Raw genomic sequence first — 17333 nt, forward strand, 5'->3', positions numbered from 1 at the left:
TATTATGGAGCATTACTCCTCATAATTGCATTTTTCCTGGGTGTGGCACTTTGGAAATGTCATGGTGCCCTGAAGTCAATGAGAATGAAGCCCACATTGCGTGCACTCATTGTTTTGGTTTCCTGCCCATCCAGGCAATTGAAGAACGGCAGCAGAGAAAAAAACAATGCAGTCTCAGTCATTCATATGTTTTCCTTGGCAGGAGCAGAGCTTCAGAAAGAGTAACTCAATGCGTGACATTTTGTGCTGTAAAGTTGAACAGAGCCAGCAGGTTCCAACTGCTCCTTTGGGTTTTTAACTCAACTGGATCTGGTCTTTACTAGTGCTAGGGTATCTTGAACTTCTCCACACATATTTATAATCCTCCAGCCACTGTAGGGACAAGCCTTGGCCAGAAACAAGCAGACGAGTGCTCTTTTCAGAACATGGTCCACATGAATGTTAAGCCTGGCTGGTTGGTATCATTGTAGCATGGAGGTAAGGACTCACTTCCTCAATAGCACCCTCCAGCTCTTACATGAGAAGGGATTACACTAGAAAAGAAACCTAGCCCTTTGTAAAAGCATATGGAGTTGCTAGCAAGCCATGGGGTTGACCAAGGTCACTGAAAAAAAAAATGATAGTGATAAATTTGTCTGAAACTTTTTCTCCCTCAATGTGCTTAAGGGTGTACATTTTATTCTGGGGAGAGTGGGGTGTAGTTAAAGCTACAGCCTCGGCACCCTGAGGTTGTGGGTTCAAGCCCATGCTGCTCTTTGTTACCCTGGGCAAGTCACTTAATCTCCCCATTTCCCCAGGCACATTAAATAGATTGAGCCCACCAGGACAGACAGGGGAAAATGCTTGAGTACCTGAATATAAATCACTTAGGCTATAAATTGTATATAAATAATGAAATAAATAAATATACTGTATTTCATTGCTCCATTGTCACTTGAGGGTTAAACTAAAACATCAGAAAAATGACTTATGTATAGGGTTCACTACTATCAGTGGTTTCAGGTATCTGCAGCAGGTCTTTGAACATACCACCCACAGATACAGGGGTACCTGAATAAATTCATGTTAACCATTCTGAGCTCCCTTGGGAGAACAGTATAGAAAAATAAACAAATAATTTTACCTGCCTTTAGAGCAGTACATGTTGGGTGGGATGACAAAACTACACAGACTGCACTTTTTACTTCATATGCATTATTTTCTATGAAAGAGCTACACACCAGGTACAAATGTACCCACAGAAGTTTTAAAGTGAAAGCACCTGCTTGCTTTCTCTTTGAAAATTGATGCAGAGTACCTGGGCAAACAGAATCCGCAGACTTTTTCCCAGTGTGGAAAGTTTGAAAATTGCCCCCGAGGTCTTCATCTCAGGAAAACCTCAATTGTTTTCTGAACCCCCCCAGATAATATCCTCAAAGGCCATACTTCTGTCACTGCCATCAATTTGATCTCATAGGAGGCAGAAACATTTGAAGCATACCTATCTCCTCTGCCTCTTGAGGTCAGACTAGTGATTTTAACTACATCACACATCATATTGCAATATGGTTTTAAATGCCAGCCTGGATAATGTCAAGCATGCAATCTTATGTGGGATACTAGGTGGGTGGGGGGAGAGGGGAATAGATCTTCAACCTGAAGGGATTCATTTGGCCAGGCTACCTGTACCGGAAGACTAGAGTTGTTTAAGTACCTACTGTAAGTGGCACAAATGAGCATGAGGCGAGTCTGTTTCATTTGACAGGAAGCTCTGGAATGAGAGGGCATAGGATGAAGTTAAGAGGTGATAGGCTCAGGAGTAATCTAAGGAAATAGCTTTTTACAGAAAGGGTGGTAGATGCGTGGAATAGTCTTCCGGTATAGGTGGTGGACATGAAGACTGTGTCTGAATTCAAAAAGGCGTGTGATAGAAAGAGAAAGAGATAATGGTTACTGCAGATGGGCAGCTCTATGACCTCACAATACAGGTGCACAGAGCCTTAGCCTATAGGAAGAGGAGATGCAAATATTAAGAGCCTCAGCCAATAGGGAGAGGGGAGATATGATAAGAGGCATTCAAATACCTATATAATGTAAATGTGCATGAGTTGAGTCTCTTTCATTTGAAAGGAAGCTCTGGAATGAGTGGGCATAGGATGAAGTTAAGAGGTGATAGGCTCAGGAATAATCTAAGGAAATACTTTTTTACAGAAAGGGTGGTAGATGCGTGGAATAGTCTTCCTGTATAGGTGGTGGACATGAAGACTGTGTCTGAATTCAAGAAAGCATAGGACAGGCACGTAGGATCTCTTAGGGGGAGAAGGAGATAGTGGATGCCGCAGATGGGCAGACTGGATGGGCCATTTGGCCCTTATCTGCCATCATGTTTCTATGATTCTGTGTAACCATTGCAGTAACCACCCTCATTCAGGGACCAGACACTACGGTATATCTGGCCCAGAGATTAAAGGTCAGGCTTGGCAATCAAGCCCAGGTCTTCAGCAGTCACCAGGCCACAAATAATTCACACCGAGAACAGGTTTGGAAAGAAGAATTAAATCCAATAGCCCACAAAATCCAGGCTGGTGCAGAGCCAGATGCCAGATGCCTGTAAGCTGTTGGATATGAGAGAAATACTAATAATGTTCCAAGTCAAAATCAGATTCATAAATTAACTCAGTTGATTTATTTCTATAGATTTAGCTGCTGCCTTTTCATTGGCAGCTCAAGGTAAGTTACATTTACTAATGTGTATCATTTCACATTATTTAATGCAGCCATCATTGCTGCCTGTGGGGCCTATTTACTATTAAGATGCTAATTTAATTAAAGTGAGTTCAATGCACATTTTTTTAAATGAGAGTCTGTTTTATTTATTTTGTGTTTTAAAATGTAACCTCTTCCCCCCACTTTTACTAAACCGCGGTAGAGGTTTCTACTGCGGCCCGGCACGCTAAATACGCCGACGCTCATAGAATTCCTATGAGCATCATAGCATTTAGCACTCCAGGCCACGGTAGAAATCTCTACCACAGCTTAGTAAAAGAGGGCCTTATTTACTGTCTTTTTGAAAAAAATATCACATATGTTATGTTATTAGAAGACGATTGATGGACCATGAACAGCCAGATTGGTTTCTTCTCTTCTAGCCGGACTAAAAGGGACTCTGCTTCATTTAGCTGGGGGACGGTGACTGCACAGTTTGATTGTGTCCTGAGTCAGGACTGCTAGCCTCCTCCATGTCATCTCCCTGGTCTCAGTTGACATTAGATGTTGAAACCTATTGGGCATAGTTCAGACAGTGGTAAATCCCTGGTTTCATCTAGCTATTGCTAAGACGCCTAGATGCTGTTTGTAGGTAACATCATGGATCACTGAGGATTTCTTAGTAGCTAATCTGGCATTCACCAGGCCTATGGCTCCAAAGGGTGGTCTGGAGATGGTGGGGGCAGCTTGGGTACGGCAGTGAGGTAATTATTAGGAATTGTTAGATAGGTATTTGACCTCTTGCACTTAACATGAGTAAGTAAATCTAGCTCTTAGTTTGTACCTGGGGTCAAGGGGGATGAAGGGACATGCCCAAAGTGGCAAGGAGTGTCAGTGAAATTTGAATCCTGGCTTTCCTACTTCTCAACCTGCTCTTATAACTACTAGGCTACATCTCCTCCTTGTAGTAACCTTACCATGAGAGGTATTCACTAATTTATTTACCTGAGTATGAAAGAAAGTAGCAAGTGTGTTGAAACAAGTCTGTGCGTGTTGTGACATGTCTCAAGGTTACTCATGCATAGCTGTGGCTCAGTGCAAGTCTAACATTCCAAGAGACAGGATGTCAGGAGAGTCCTCGTGCAAATCAAGTAAGAAACTGATAGATTTGGAGCACTGTTCAGTGATAAAATTTCTCTCAAAAGAAGAGAAAAATCCAAAGGAGATCCATGAACGTATGACTGCAGTTTATGGTGAGTCTGCCCCATCATCCTACAAAGTAAAATTTTGGAGCAAGCAGTTTAAGTGGGGTAGAGAGTCCATTGAAGCTGACCCTTACTCTGGACAACCTGTTGAAGCAACTTCCACAGAAATGTACAAGAAAGTCGAGGATTTAATTTTGTCAGAAAGACAAATTAAGGTTTCCCGAATAGCTGAAGAAATGGGTATCTCATCAAGTACAGTTTGGAAAATAATTCATGAAAGGTTGGGCATGTCCATGGATAGTGCAAGATGGGTTCCAAGAATGCTGACACCATGTCAGAAGGCTACGAGGATACAGTGCCCTCAGGAGAACTTGGAGATGTCCCGTGAAGAACAAGTGAATTTTTTTCATCATTTGGTGACTGGAGATGAGACTTGGGTCTATCACAGAGATCCTGAGTCCAAAATAGAGTCAATGGAGTGGAAGCAAAAGTCATTCCCCACCCAAAAAAGTTCAAGACAGAAAAATCTGCAGGCAAAGTCATGGCAACGGTTTTCTGGGATGATGAAGGACTTATGCTTCTAGAGTCATGCCACACAAGACAACCATAACCAGGGAGAGTTACGCCAACACAATGATCGCTTTGCGGGAGATAATCAAGGAGAAAAGATGAGGAAAACTCACAGCAGACATGCTGCTTCTTCGTGACAATGAGCCAGTGCACGTCATGACAATCAGCAGCTGAACTATCCACCCTACAGTCTTGTCCTGGCTCCCTCAAATTATTTCCTGTTCTAAGTTTTGAAGAAATCTCTCCGTGGACAGCAGTTTTCAAGTGATGAAGATGTCAAGGAAGCTGTAACGTTCTGGTTTGAAGGTCAGACAGAAGAATTCTTTTCAAAGGGGTTAAAGTCATAGCAGGAAAAGTGGATGAAGTGTATGGTGCTATCAGGGGACTATATTGAAAAACAAAAAACAAAATTTGAAAACTCTTTTCGTTCCTACTGAGGTAGATAAATTATTGAACACCCCTTGTATCTACAGGATTCTATTGCTCCCCCTAAATTCATCACCTCAAAGAGCACTGAAGCAGTTGACCCTACTGAATATTGCCACTATCTCGATATTTTTCGGCTCCACCCAATCCCAGATCACCACAGTGCTATCTAGACAATGCTGGTGTTGTCTACTGAAAATCAGTGACTGGCTCCAGTCAGCGGCATTTATCCATGCTAGTGTCTCGATAACTGCTTTTAACTATTGCAAACTATGATGCTAAATATCCAACAGTTTCAGACTGAATTTAAATGAGCCACGTCTGCCCTATGGTGCTCTCCGGCATTTTTCAAATGCCCAGCTATCGGTTTATGATGAATTTGGCAAGGTGTTGAAGGTGGAAGGGAGGATAGGGGAAATCAAAACATTTTCAGCGTCGTGTGTGGAAGGGTTAGACATGTTCCTTCCTTGGCCAGCATTTCAGAGCAGAACCTGAACAATGGAAGCTTGTCAGGCATGCGACCGCCTAGTGGGTGCTTCCGAGTGGCCAAGGCTGCCATGTTGCAAGAGACTCACCTTTCTCTACCTTGCCTGGAGGCAACAAATGAAAGCTGCTATATTTGCTTAGCTTTGGTTAGTAAACTAAAGCGGTTACCTATTGCTTCACAAGCTAAATCACTGCAAAGATTAATTAGAGGTGGGAATACACAGTGGGAGCCTGGGCACAAAGACGTGAGAAGACTGCCAAGCCAGAGCCGCCAAAACGTAATTTGGGTGGTGACTCAAATGCTTGCAACAAAAAAGAAAATTATACCGATAGGCTTCTAAAGGATCATTTTAAGAGCATTATAAACATACATACACTTAGGGGTAATCCCCTATAGATTGCCTAAAAGGCACTGGGATAATACGTGTTGAGCGTGAATTCTATAATGGCTGTTATGTGCACAACTTCTGATTATAGAAAATTAGCATAAGTCTGCAGTTATACATCTAACTATAGGTGTGAGCACATATGCTACCTCAATGGCTGGGGTAAATACTCTCACCCAACTGTAGGCAGTTAGATGCGTAATTCTTGAATTCTGTAACCCCGGGTATAATTGCTTGACATGCTTCTGATCCTTTCATGCCCCTCCACGATAAATGTTCTCCTTGAAATTGTATGTTCTGGAATTTGAGCACCCATTGAATCAGTGACATAGTAAGGTGAAGGGCGGGGGGGAGGTGGACCACCCCAGGTACCATCTTGGTGGGGGCACTGGCACCACTCCACCCATACCATGCCATGCTAGCGCTCTTCCTTCCCCCCCCCCGTACCTCTTTATATGTTCACCAGCACGATCGACTTCAGCCTTCTCCCCTCTGAAATCACTTCCTGGTTGCAGGGCCAGGAAGTGACATCAGAGGGAAAGCCAACGCCAGCACGAGCAGCAGGCCAGAGAAGCTGCTCGTCCTGGCAAAGATCTACAGAGGTAAGGGGGGAAGGGAGGGCACGAGTGTGGCATGGGGGGCGGGGAAGGAGCGGAAAGCCTTCTACCTTTGCTACGCCACTGCATAGAATACCGACTAAGGGCAGTTATGCTAATTAATACGAATTAATATCAGTTATAGCCAATAATTGTTTCCTTTCCACCCCCCCAGCCCTGCCCCCCAAGATGTCATGCGCGGATGCCCCCTCCCAACCTGATTTTTACAGAAAGCTTTTCAAAACCCGGACAAAGTGCCAGGTTTTGAAAAGCCATCCGGAGCACCAGACATGTCCTGAAAAAGGAGGACATGTCCGTGGAAATCCGGACGTCTACTAACCCTATGTCTGGTGCATATAAAAATATTTTATCATTTTGATTTCAAAGCTCTTACATTTTTCTTAGGGGAAAAACACTGAGGCAATCAGAACTACAATTGGATAAACCCAGGACTGGATCAACTCTGTTGGTTGACTATGAATGTAGTTGGCAACCCTAACCTGAATGGGCCATGGTGTTTGCAAGAGGTTGGACTCTGCCCTTGCACTCTGAACTGGTTAGTGCAGGGGATTATGGGATGTCCATTGCACTCTTTAATGTGGACTTCTACTTTGCATCCCATTAAGTTTGCGACTCAACCAATATTGATTTTAGCATATATGCTAAAAAAATAAATAAAAATATGACGAGTTCTCCTAGTTCTATTTCAGTTCTAGTAGGCAATGGGGGACCATTTATTTTAAAAATTTCTATATCGCATAATGCCTACGCGGTTTATGTAATGTAATGTAATTTATTTCTTATATACCGCTACATCCGTTAGGTTCTAAGCGGTTTACAGAAAATATACATTAAGATTAGAAATAAGAAAGGTACTTGAAAAATTCCACTTACTGTTTACATAAGAACACACATAAAAATTGAACAATACATACAATTTCATTAAGAAAAAGCTCTTTGCTCTTCAAGAAACATCACATCACATAAAAGCATTCACAAACAATTGTGTTTTTCAACAATTTCTCAAAGCCTAGTCTAGCTACACATAAACGCAGAGATCCCGGCAAGGCATTCCAAAGTTTCACAGCCCCTACAAACAGCATAGCATCACCGATCCTAGAGTGAGTAATTATCCTGTTGGTACCCAAGTTCAATCTCATACTCATAGCTCATGTATGTATTGTAACACCATTACTGGAGCGCATGTATTGTAACACCTTTACCGAAGCTCATGCAAACCACTCACAATTGACTCCCCAGTCATTGGTAGAAGCTTTCAATAAACAAATACAATACCAGAAACTTCAAACTAACTACTTGGGCCACATTGTGAGAAATAGGAATTCAGGCTAGCAGAGGTAGAGAACTTCATCAAAGTGACTGGCTCCTGTATCTTCAAATTACAACACTCTGGGCTCCTTTTACTAAGGTGAGCTAGCGTTTTTAGCATACGCAGGAAATTACTGCGTGCTACGTGGCTAGAACTAACGCCAGTTCAATGCTAGTGTTAAGGTCTAGCGCGTGCAGCAATGTAGCATGCGCTATTCTGCGTGTTAAAGCCCTAACGCAGCTTAGTAAAAGGAGCCCCCTATGTTGGTACAGATACACCCCATAGAGCTTTAATCCTAGAAGGGCCTTTCTGTCTGGCTCCAGCTGAAATAGTTGGTGTATGGAAATTAATTATTTTGGAGAGAGGGGGCGCTGAAGAGTATAAAAAGAACTCTTAAAATCCTTGCTAAGTTTAGCTTTCTTAATTGTTAGAGTTTTACAATCGCAACAGTGTTTTGCAGTGAGTGAAGAGTTTTAGAAAGGTGTAAGTCAGTGTCTCTCAAACTTTTTTTTTAGCTCCGGAGCTAAAATGTTTTTTTTGCGGCACGTTATAATTGAAATTACAAAATTGCAAAACTGAAAAAAAATTAAACCTGAGAGTTATTTATTTAAAGTTCTTTACATAGTAACATAGTAGATGACGGCAGATAAAGACCCGAATGGTCCATCCAGTCTGCCCAACCTGATTCAATTTAAATTTTTTTTTTTTTTTTTCTTCTTAGCTATTTCTGGGCGAGAATCCAAAGCTTTACCCGGTACTGTGCTTGGGTTCCAACTGCCGAAATCTCTGTTAAGACTTACTCCAGCCCTCTCTTTATACAGCCCAGAATCCTTCTGGCAGCAGCCACTGCCTTGTCACACTGTTTTTTCGCCTTTAGCTGTGTGTGGGTAATTGTAACAACAGTGACACTAAAGTAGATAGAATAGAATTGCTAATCAATGCGATGGATGAGCTTGTTTTTGAGTGCAAATTAACTCGAAACAGGTCTCAATAGTCGACAAGCAAACATCCATTTCATCATCCACTATCTGAAGTCATTCATTTTTTTTTTCAATTTGATTTCTGAGCTGAAAATCCAAGTTCGCAAAAATAAGAAGATCCAAAGCCTTGATTGCTTTGCTGATCAAGTTAGGATAAATATTGCATAAAAAATAAAAATAAAATTACTTGCTGTTAGTTTTCAAGGACCAATCATGTCAACGAATGATGCTTGACAGTTGTATCCTTATGCACAGTCACCCATAACATTGACAGACCGTTGCGTACAAGACGTACATGTCATCTATTCTAGTGTATACTTAGGAAGGAAATTTTAAAAAAAATATGATAAAATTCTTGAATCTCTTCGTGTTACACAGTTTGAGAGACACTGGCGTAAGTGAACACTAGCAAAAGCGAAAGCGAGCATAACCAAGTTCTCTGTCAGGGTCGGTGTTAGGGGAGGTCTAAACAAGGCAGTTGCCCTGTGTGTTCCCCACCCCCCCTGCTCCAGGGAGCTCTGAGCCCACCTACATATGAAGGAGATACAGCCTTCTGGTGGATGTTGGGGCCCCTTTCTACGTTTCTGCCCTCAGCCCCAGCACGTTTGACACCGGCCCTGCTCTCTGTCGTTGATTAAGTGTATACAAATGTGGCACAAATAACTTCTTCACAAAGGAAGAGAATGGTTAATTTGCTTAAAAACTGTGTATTTACATATGACTTTTATACTGGATATGCTAGACGTGTTACTTATTTAAATATCAACTGCAAACACATGTGCCCACGTACACTTGGGGCTGTGAAAGCGAGCTGTCAACCAGCGAGGCAGAAAAATCAAACAAATTGAAGTAGACCAAATTATTCAGACAAGCTGTGCACTGAGCGAGATAATGAATACCGTTGGAACCAGCACCACAAATTTGATCCATTAACATAGCCAGGGGGCAAGCGAATGAAAGCATGCGGGCGGGGGGGGGGGGAGTTTTCTGAGTTCGAATGAAAAGAAAAAAATTATGAACATCTATATGATTTCCTTTGTCATTTGTGAAAGGTTGTTCGTAACAACGTGCAGGTTTTTTTATTGGCTGGCGATTGCGGCTGACTGGTTACGGCGAGAGTCACGATCAAAGCTTTGCCTCAGAGCAGGAGCTCCAATCTGCCTGCCAAGAGAGAAGGAACAGCTGCCCGTGGCATAGACCAGAGGACAGCGGATTTGTAATAACACTGCTAAAGGGTATGGTTTCAGAAAGTAGAGAGCAAAGGATATTATTTCATGAAGGACGAAACAATATATTTCTGCACAGATCAACATCAAAATGGAGATGGATGAGTGCACGAGCGAGTGTGTGGGCATGCGTCAGAATTCAGCTATATATTTGGGATTCGTACTGTGTTAACTTACTAAGGGGTCCTTTTACTAACCGAATTAGCGCGCGTTAAATGCCAAGGCAGCCATAGAATATAATGGTTGCTTTAGCATTTAGGGCGTGCTAATCTCTAGTGCGCGCTAAATCGGTTAGTGCCCCTTAATAAAAGGACCCCTAAATTGTTATATTGCATTCAGCTGCTTTGCTACATTTAATTTGGAAATATAAAGCTAAAATGTTTGACACTCTTGTGGGCTTAGCTAGTCAACATATGTTATCGGAATGAAAAAATGGTACTGCGCTTTCTTTTTCAGCTTGGGAGTTAAGGGACTGGAGGAGTTGCCGTACAGCGAGAGGCTAGAGAAACTGGGCCTCTTCTCCCTTGAAAAGAGGAGACTGAGAGGGGACATGATCGAAACATTCAAGGTACTGAAGGGAATAGACTTAGTAGATAAAGACAGACTGTACACATTCTCCAAGGTAGAGAGATCGAGAGGGCACTCTCTAAAGTTGAAAGGGGATAAATTCCGTACAAACGTAAGGAAGTTCTTCACCCAGAGAGTGGTAGAAAACTGGAATGCTCTTCCGGAGTCTGTTATAGGGGAAAACATCCTTCAGGGACTCAATATAAGGAAGTTCTTCTTCACCCAGAGAGTGGTGGAAAACTGGAATGTTCTTCCGGAGTCTGTCATAGGGGAAAACACCCTCCAGGGATTCAAGACAAAGTTAGACAAGTTCCTGCTGAACCGGAACGTACGCAGGTAAGGCTAGAGTCAGTTAAGGCACTGGTCTTTGACCTAAGGGCTGCCACGTGAGCGGACTGCTGGGCATGATGGACCACTGGTCTGACCCAGCAGCAGCAATTCTTATGTTCTGGTAGTTGTTTAACTCACAAATATGAAGAGGTGGCCGCCAGCAGATGGAATAATGTTCATGCGCACTTAGGGTTTTGTGATTCCTGAAGCATGCTGTGTCCTTCCGTGGCCATATTCTATTTATGGCGCACGGCGGCTTGAGGTGACTGTGAGCTTGAGGCGCGCACAGTGGCTGTCGGCGTGTGCAGGCCGCGGCAGCTTGAGGCGGCTGTCGGCGCATGCAGGCAGTTGAGCTGTGGCGGTTTGAACAGGAACGGCTGGAGGGTGTCGTGAAGGTGCTGAGAGGACAGGAGGGCAGACGCGAACGGAATGGAAGCCGGATGCTGGACAGAAAGAGCAGGGAAGAGGTGCTGCTGGACGGGGGGGGGGGGGAGGTAAAAGGATGGGAGGCCTACTGCTGGACAGAGGGAGCAGGTAAGGGGTGCTGCTGGACAGGGGAAACAGGGAAGAGGTGCTGCTGGACGGGGGGGGGGGGGGGGGAGGTAAAAGGATGGGAGGCCTACTGCTGGACAGAGGGAGCAGGTAAGGGGTGCTGCTGGACAGGGGAAGCAGGGAAGAGGTGCTGCTGGCCAGCTGAGGAAAGAGAGGGACAGAAAGAAAGAAAGACGGACAGAAAGTGGCCAAGGAGAGAGAGAGAGAAAGAAAGAAAGAAAGACAGACACACACATCTATTCTAGCACCCGTTAATGTAACGGGCTTAAAGACTAGTATACAACATTTATCTTGAGCTCCTAATATGCCTTTGTTATACTTTTGTCTTAGGGGGGATGTTATTGGTTGGCTCCATGATATTTGTATTGTTTAAAATCAATAAAATACATATTTGGAAAAAGGAAAAAGAATTCAACTATTTGGCTGACTTTCCAATCGCTCACTTTTTTGAAATATTTGAAGAACAAATGCACTAATCGCAAACAGGGTAATTCTATACCTTGGCGCCAAGATGCAGGTTGCCAAAATGGGATACACTTTGCACACATTCTATAATAGGCAACGCCTAAGCCATTAGAGAATACTAGTTCAAAGCCACATAAACATGCTGAAATAAAGGCGTGCGCATTTATGACAGGTCAATGGTTGGTGTAAGTTGGCCTGCACTGTGCAGACTACCTCTACTTCAGGAAGCAGGCGAAAGCCTGGCTCTTCACCCAAGCCTTTAATAAATAGGATGATTGACTATATACACACTGTGCACCAGGACTAGCTCACCACACTAACTAAATGAGTTCCTTATACCTGGTTTGACTGTATAAACAACTTGCCTTGAGTTTAGCCTCCCATCTGTTTATTCCAAAGCACTCTCTACCACCCCCATCTAATATCTGCATTTGACCCCCTTGGCTAGCGTTGCCAGATTTTCCTTTTGGAAAATCCAGACCCCCCTTGCCCCGCCCCTGGCCTGCCTAGTTCCGCCCATCTCTGCCCTAATCCCGCCCCCCCCCCCCCCCCCCTGCTGCCTGCTTTTGTCGAGCAGGGCCACAGGCAATCATATCCTCCTAAGCTGAGCTTCTCAGGCCTAGATCCTGGCCCTAAGAGGGAGTGTGCTTAAGGAGGACAGGTATCTTCCTATACACTCCATCACAAGGCAGTAAACAAAACTTAATAACATAAATAAAATTGTGATAAACAGTTTGACTAAAACACATAGATTTAGAAGACACAATAATAGTCCATGGTCTTATCAAAGCAGTCTAAATAAAATTCTTTGCCTGATTTCATACTTGCTGACCTGAACATTTTGTTTACAGCTAGGTCAGAATCAAGAAGCATGCTGACTATAACACTATATGACTAATGGTTGCTATGGATACCGCTAGGCCTCACATCCCCACAGCTCACTCACAAGTGTAAGGGAAGGCGTCCAGCGTCCAGGCAAATGTTACTGTGTAATAATAGTTGGAAATAATGAAAGATATACCTCCTCGTTCTGATTAAACTCTGAAATTGTGGTTTACATTGTCCTGGGGGCTTTGCTGCTGTTTTCTTTTTCCATTTACTCCTCAGGCTCCATAGGCAGAAACATATCATATCCAAGTAGATTGTCCACATTTCAAATCACGTTCCTCAAACTGTAACCTGTATGTTGGACTATAAGTCAGAAAGGAGTAGCTTCTCTCTCTTAATGAAAGTTTCCCTTGTCTTCTGTTCCTATTCACATTTCCTGTATACTCTCTTTCGCTTTCATGAGCAATTCGTGAAAATATGCCCTCATACAAATATCCCCAGATGCGCAAAGCTGCCAAGGAGGCCACTCCAGCCCTCCTCTGGCCAACCCCATTCCTCGCTCTGTCCCTGGCACAGCCAAATGGCATACAGAGGCAGAAGTGGCCTCCCCATCTTATTGCAGCAGGAAACCCCTTCATAAATATTGTGGGATTAGCAGAAGCAGGAAATGACATTTTATGAAGGCATTTCATGCTGCCATGGGACGGGGAGACCACTCAGCGGGAGACTGTGGTTTTCCTGATGGGAGTGCAAGAGAAGACCCACAAAAGTGGAAGGCTGCTTGGCAGGTTTGGATGTGTGAAACCAGCCTATACGTTTTCTGGACTTTTTCACTTTTGTTTTATTTATTTATTTTTGAATTCCTTTTCTATTAAAAATAGTAGAAAGCTCATACCTTTCAAGGGACAAAGCAAAACCCAGTCCCACTGGAAGGGACATGGACAGATCAGGATCATGCCCAGAAATTAGGCGTCCCTGCATTGGCCTAACTGCTTTCATTGTATGCTAATAGATCTCATGCATATTCATTGGGGAAATCCCGAAAACCCGACTGGATTGCAGCCCTCGAGGACTGACATTTGACACCTCTGATTTACATCATCCTTTGGCAGGTGTTAAGTACTCGTGCCCAAAGTAAGGCGTGAGAAGTGGGTCAAGCAGAGCGCTCTCTACAAAATACCATCTTAGCATGGATCGTAGAAGCTTTTACTGAATCTGGCTCACATACTCATCCTTGGAACAGTTTATGCCAGGGATTGGATTGCAGCCCTCCTTGAGGGCTGCAATCCAATCAAGTTTTCAGGATTTCCCCAATGAATATGTATTAAAAGCAGTGCATGCAAATAGATCTCATGCATATTCATTGGGGAAATCCTGAAAACCTGAATGGATTGCGGCCCTCAAGGAGGGACTTTGAGAATGTTGAATGCATCTTTCTAATCTTGTTTAAAGAAAAGTAATGGAAATAAAACACTTTGTCCGGGTTTAGAAAAGCCACCTCAAATCGCGTTGCGCAGAGAGGAACTGGGTGGGCCTGGGGGAGGTCCAGATTTTCCAATTGGAAAATCTGGCAACCCTAGTCCTATAAAATACTAAAATCTTTCCAGATTGATTCCCCACAAACACTACCATTAAATCTCACTTTTTGGCTGTTAGTATCATCATTGGAGCGGGCCACCCTTAGTGCCTCTGTGTGGTGCACCAGAAGTTAATAAAGAGAAGCACAATTTGTGAGGGTGTTGGGGGCTCTGGTAAGAGGGAGGATCTAGACTCTAACTACTGGTTTCCCCCTGATACCAATCAGGAGTGCAGAGGATCCTGGGAATGGGGAGAGCCAGACTCGACCAGGAAGGATCTCTGAAAGACTAAAGGACCCTGGGAAGCTGAAGGACTGGACAGGTCAAAGGGTGATTAGCGTGCCCAGTGGTGGGAAGAAAGGGAGATAAACTCTCAAATTGTATCCCATCTCTGGAGAGAAGAGGCTGTTAACAATTTTAGGTGGCTCAGGACTTGCAGACTAATAGGCCAATGCAGCAAACCCTGTATTAGAGCTGGCCTAGTGTACGGCTTCTACCAGAAAATTATCTATGAGAAAAATTCTGTCTTATGCAACATGTAAATTACTGCCACATTAAAAATGCAGAAATATTCGATAGCAGGTGTTAATGGGCATACCTAACGTTGGCAGCTGCGTGTGTGATAGTATTCTATTACTTATGCATGCAACTTCAAGATACGCCCATGCCCTGCCCATGTACACGTTGCGTTCTATAGCATTCAGTCGCTAAGTTTAGAGAATAGCACCTAAGAGCAGTTACGCATGTAGCTACAAATTAGTATCAATTAGCAGCAATTATGCCACTTAAGGGCCATTCCCGGTACTGGCATCTAATTTAACAATTAAGTTCTACATGCGATTGGCATGATTGTATAACTTGTGTACCCAAATTTGTACGCTAATCAGGGACTGTCTCTTCAATATTAATGTACAGCGCCACCGCGTTTGGTAGCACTATAGAAATGTGTAGAGAGTGTGGCGCAGTGGTTAGAGCTACAGCCTCAGCACCTTGAGGTTGTAGGTTCAAATCCCTCGCTGCTCCTTGTGACCCTGGGCAAGTTACTTTGATTTGATTTGATTTCTTATATATCGCTATACCGTGAGGTTCGAAACGTTTTACAATAAAGATACATTGAAGGTACAATAAAAATAAGATAAGTAAAGATAGGTACTTGGAAATTCCCTTACTGTCCCGAAGGCTCACAATCTAGCTAAAGTACCTGAGAAAAACAATTAATGAATAGTAAAGATATGAAATATAAAGGCAGAGATAGAAACAAGATATGAAACATCCCAACAAGAATTCATTGAATAAATTAAATTAGGATTAAAAATAGAAAATAAAATAACAATAAAAAATAAATATATAAAAATAAATAAAATAAAAATGAATTCCAATCAGACAATAGGATCTGATGTTAGAAGATCAAAAAGACTACATGCCAGGAGTGAAAGCTGGTATGCTCCTTGAGCCCTGAAATATGAAACCCAGCCACCAAACGATATTTCAGCCATAAGGTTTCCCAGGATGTAGTGATGAGTGCCAAAAGCAGGCTGGTCATATTGGATCAGAGTTAAGGCAATGCCAACATGCAGGCTAGTCAAATTGGATCTGAGTCGAGGCAATGCCAAAATGCAGGCTTGTCATTTAGAACAAAGTCAAGGCAATGTCAAATGAATTCAGTGAGTAAACTAAATTAAAATTAAAAATTTTGAAATAAAAATAAAATATAGAAAATAAAGAAAATATTTGGACTTTGGAAGGGTGGAAAAAGTATAGAGAGGGAATAGGAGTAGAAGGAGGAACCGTTAAACAATAGAATTCTGAGGAAATTTAAATGATGAAATAAAAGAAAGGGGTAAAAAACAATATGGTAGAAGAGGCAGGAGGGTCTCAATTCCGCTTCAGTTGGGCCACCATTATCACCATCCCTAGCTCATCAGCCGCTTTAGCCGAGCAACCGTCACCACCATCCTCTGCGCACAGGCCACCTCCCCCGATGCAAAGAGAGACATCCTTCAATCACCAGATCACCGGCCATTGTGCTGATCAGCTCCGCTTCCTCACGGTTCCTGCTGACTCCATTTCTCCGCTCCCTGGTCCGGACCCTACACCTCTCTGCCAGCCCTCGCTCTTGCTGATGCAGCCCCACACAATCCCTCCATTGCCCCAAGTATAGTAGATAGAGTTTGATCCCATAATAAAGTACCTGAACGTAAAACAAGTTAGGATATAAATGGTATATCAATAATAACAATAATAAATAATAATAATTAGTAGTGGTAGTTTAACCGTCCCCGTGAGCTGTAACCCCTACCCTTACATCCTGTCTTGATTGATTAGACATGTCTACTTTGATTGATTAGACATGTCTGCTTTGATTGATTAGATTGTGAGCTCATTCGAACAGGGACGGTCTTCGTCGTGACTCTGTACAGCACTGCGTACGTCTGGTACTGCTCTAGACATAATTAATAGCAGTAGTACTGGTGGTAACTTTGGTCATGCGTTTCTGCAGAATCTAGGGGATGATCTCCAGGTTTCCAAAGGCGATAGCTGTAAAATCCAAGGAATGTTGATAGATTTTGAATCGTACACCAGAGGCTGTTCGAGAGACCTTAACCACATGGTCAAGGGTAGCTCTTAATAGTGAGCCATTGAACAGGGAAGTGCTTTGAGCCTGAGCGATCACAAATCAGAAAGATCAATCACTGCTTTCCTGCCCTGCGAAAAGAAAACCAGGCCCTCGACAAGACAAATAACAGCGAAGGCCTTGAACTAAAGACCATGCTGAAGATGATATTATTGGGCAGTGTGAAAAGCGACACAACATTTGCAAGTGGGAATTTACGACAGAGGATTAATGTATGGCATAGTTCCTGTCTAAGCATGGAGATTTACCGTATACAGGCCTTGTGTCGGGTTTCCACTTGACCTGCCTTCTTCACTCTTTCACATTATTCTTCCATTTTCATGTGCCATCCCGTTGTTCTTGATATTTGATCATCTAACCCTGTTCTTTGTATTGGAGGCCTGAAGAAAGAAAACAATCTGTGTATTGTTGCAATTGTTTTAATAATAAGAAGAACAACAGAAAAGCCTCAAATGTTTATGCAGTATTTAATTAGAGGTTGATGCAATT

The sequence above is a fragment of the Geotrypetes seraphini genome, chromosome 7, assembly GCF_902459505.1.
Source record: "Geotrypetes seraphini chromosome 7, aGeoSer1.1, whole genome shotgun sequence".
NCBI lineage: Eukaryota > Metazoa > Chordata > Amphibia > Gymnophiona > Dermophiidae > Geotrypetes > Geotrypetes seraphini.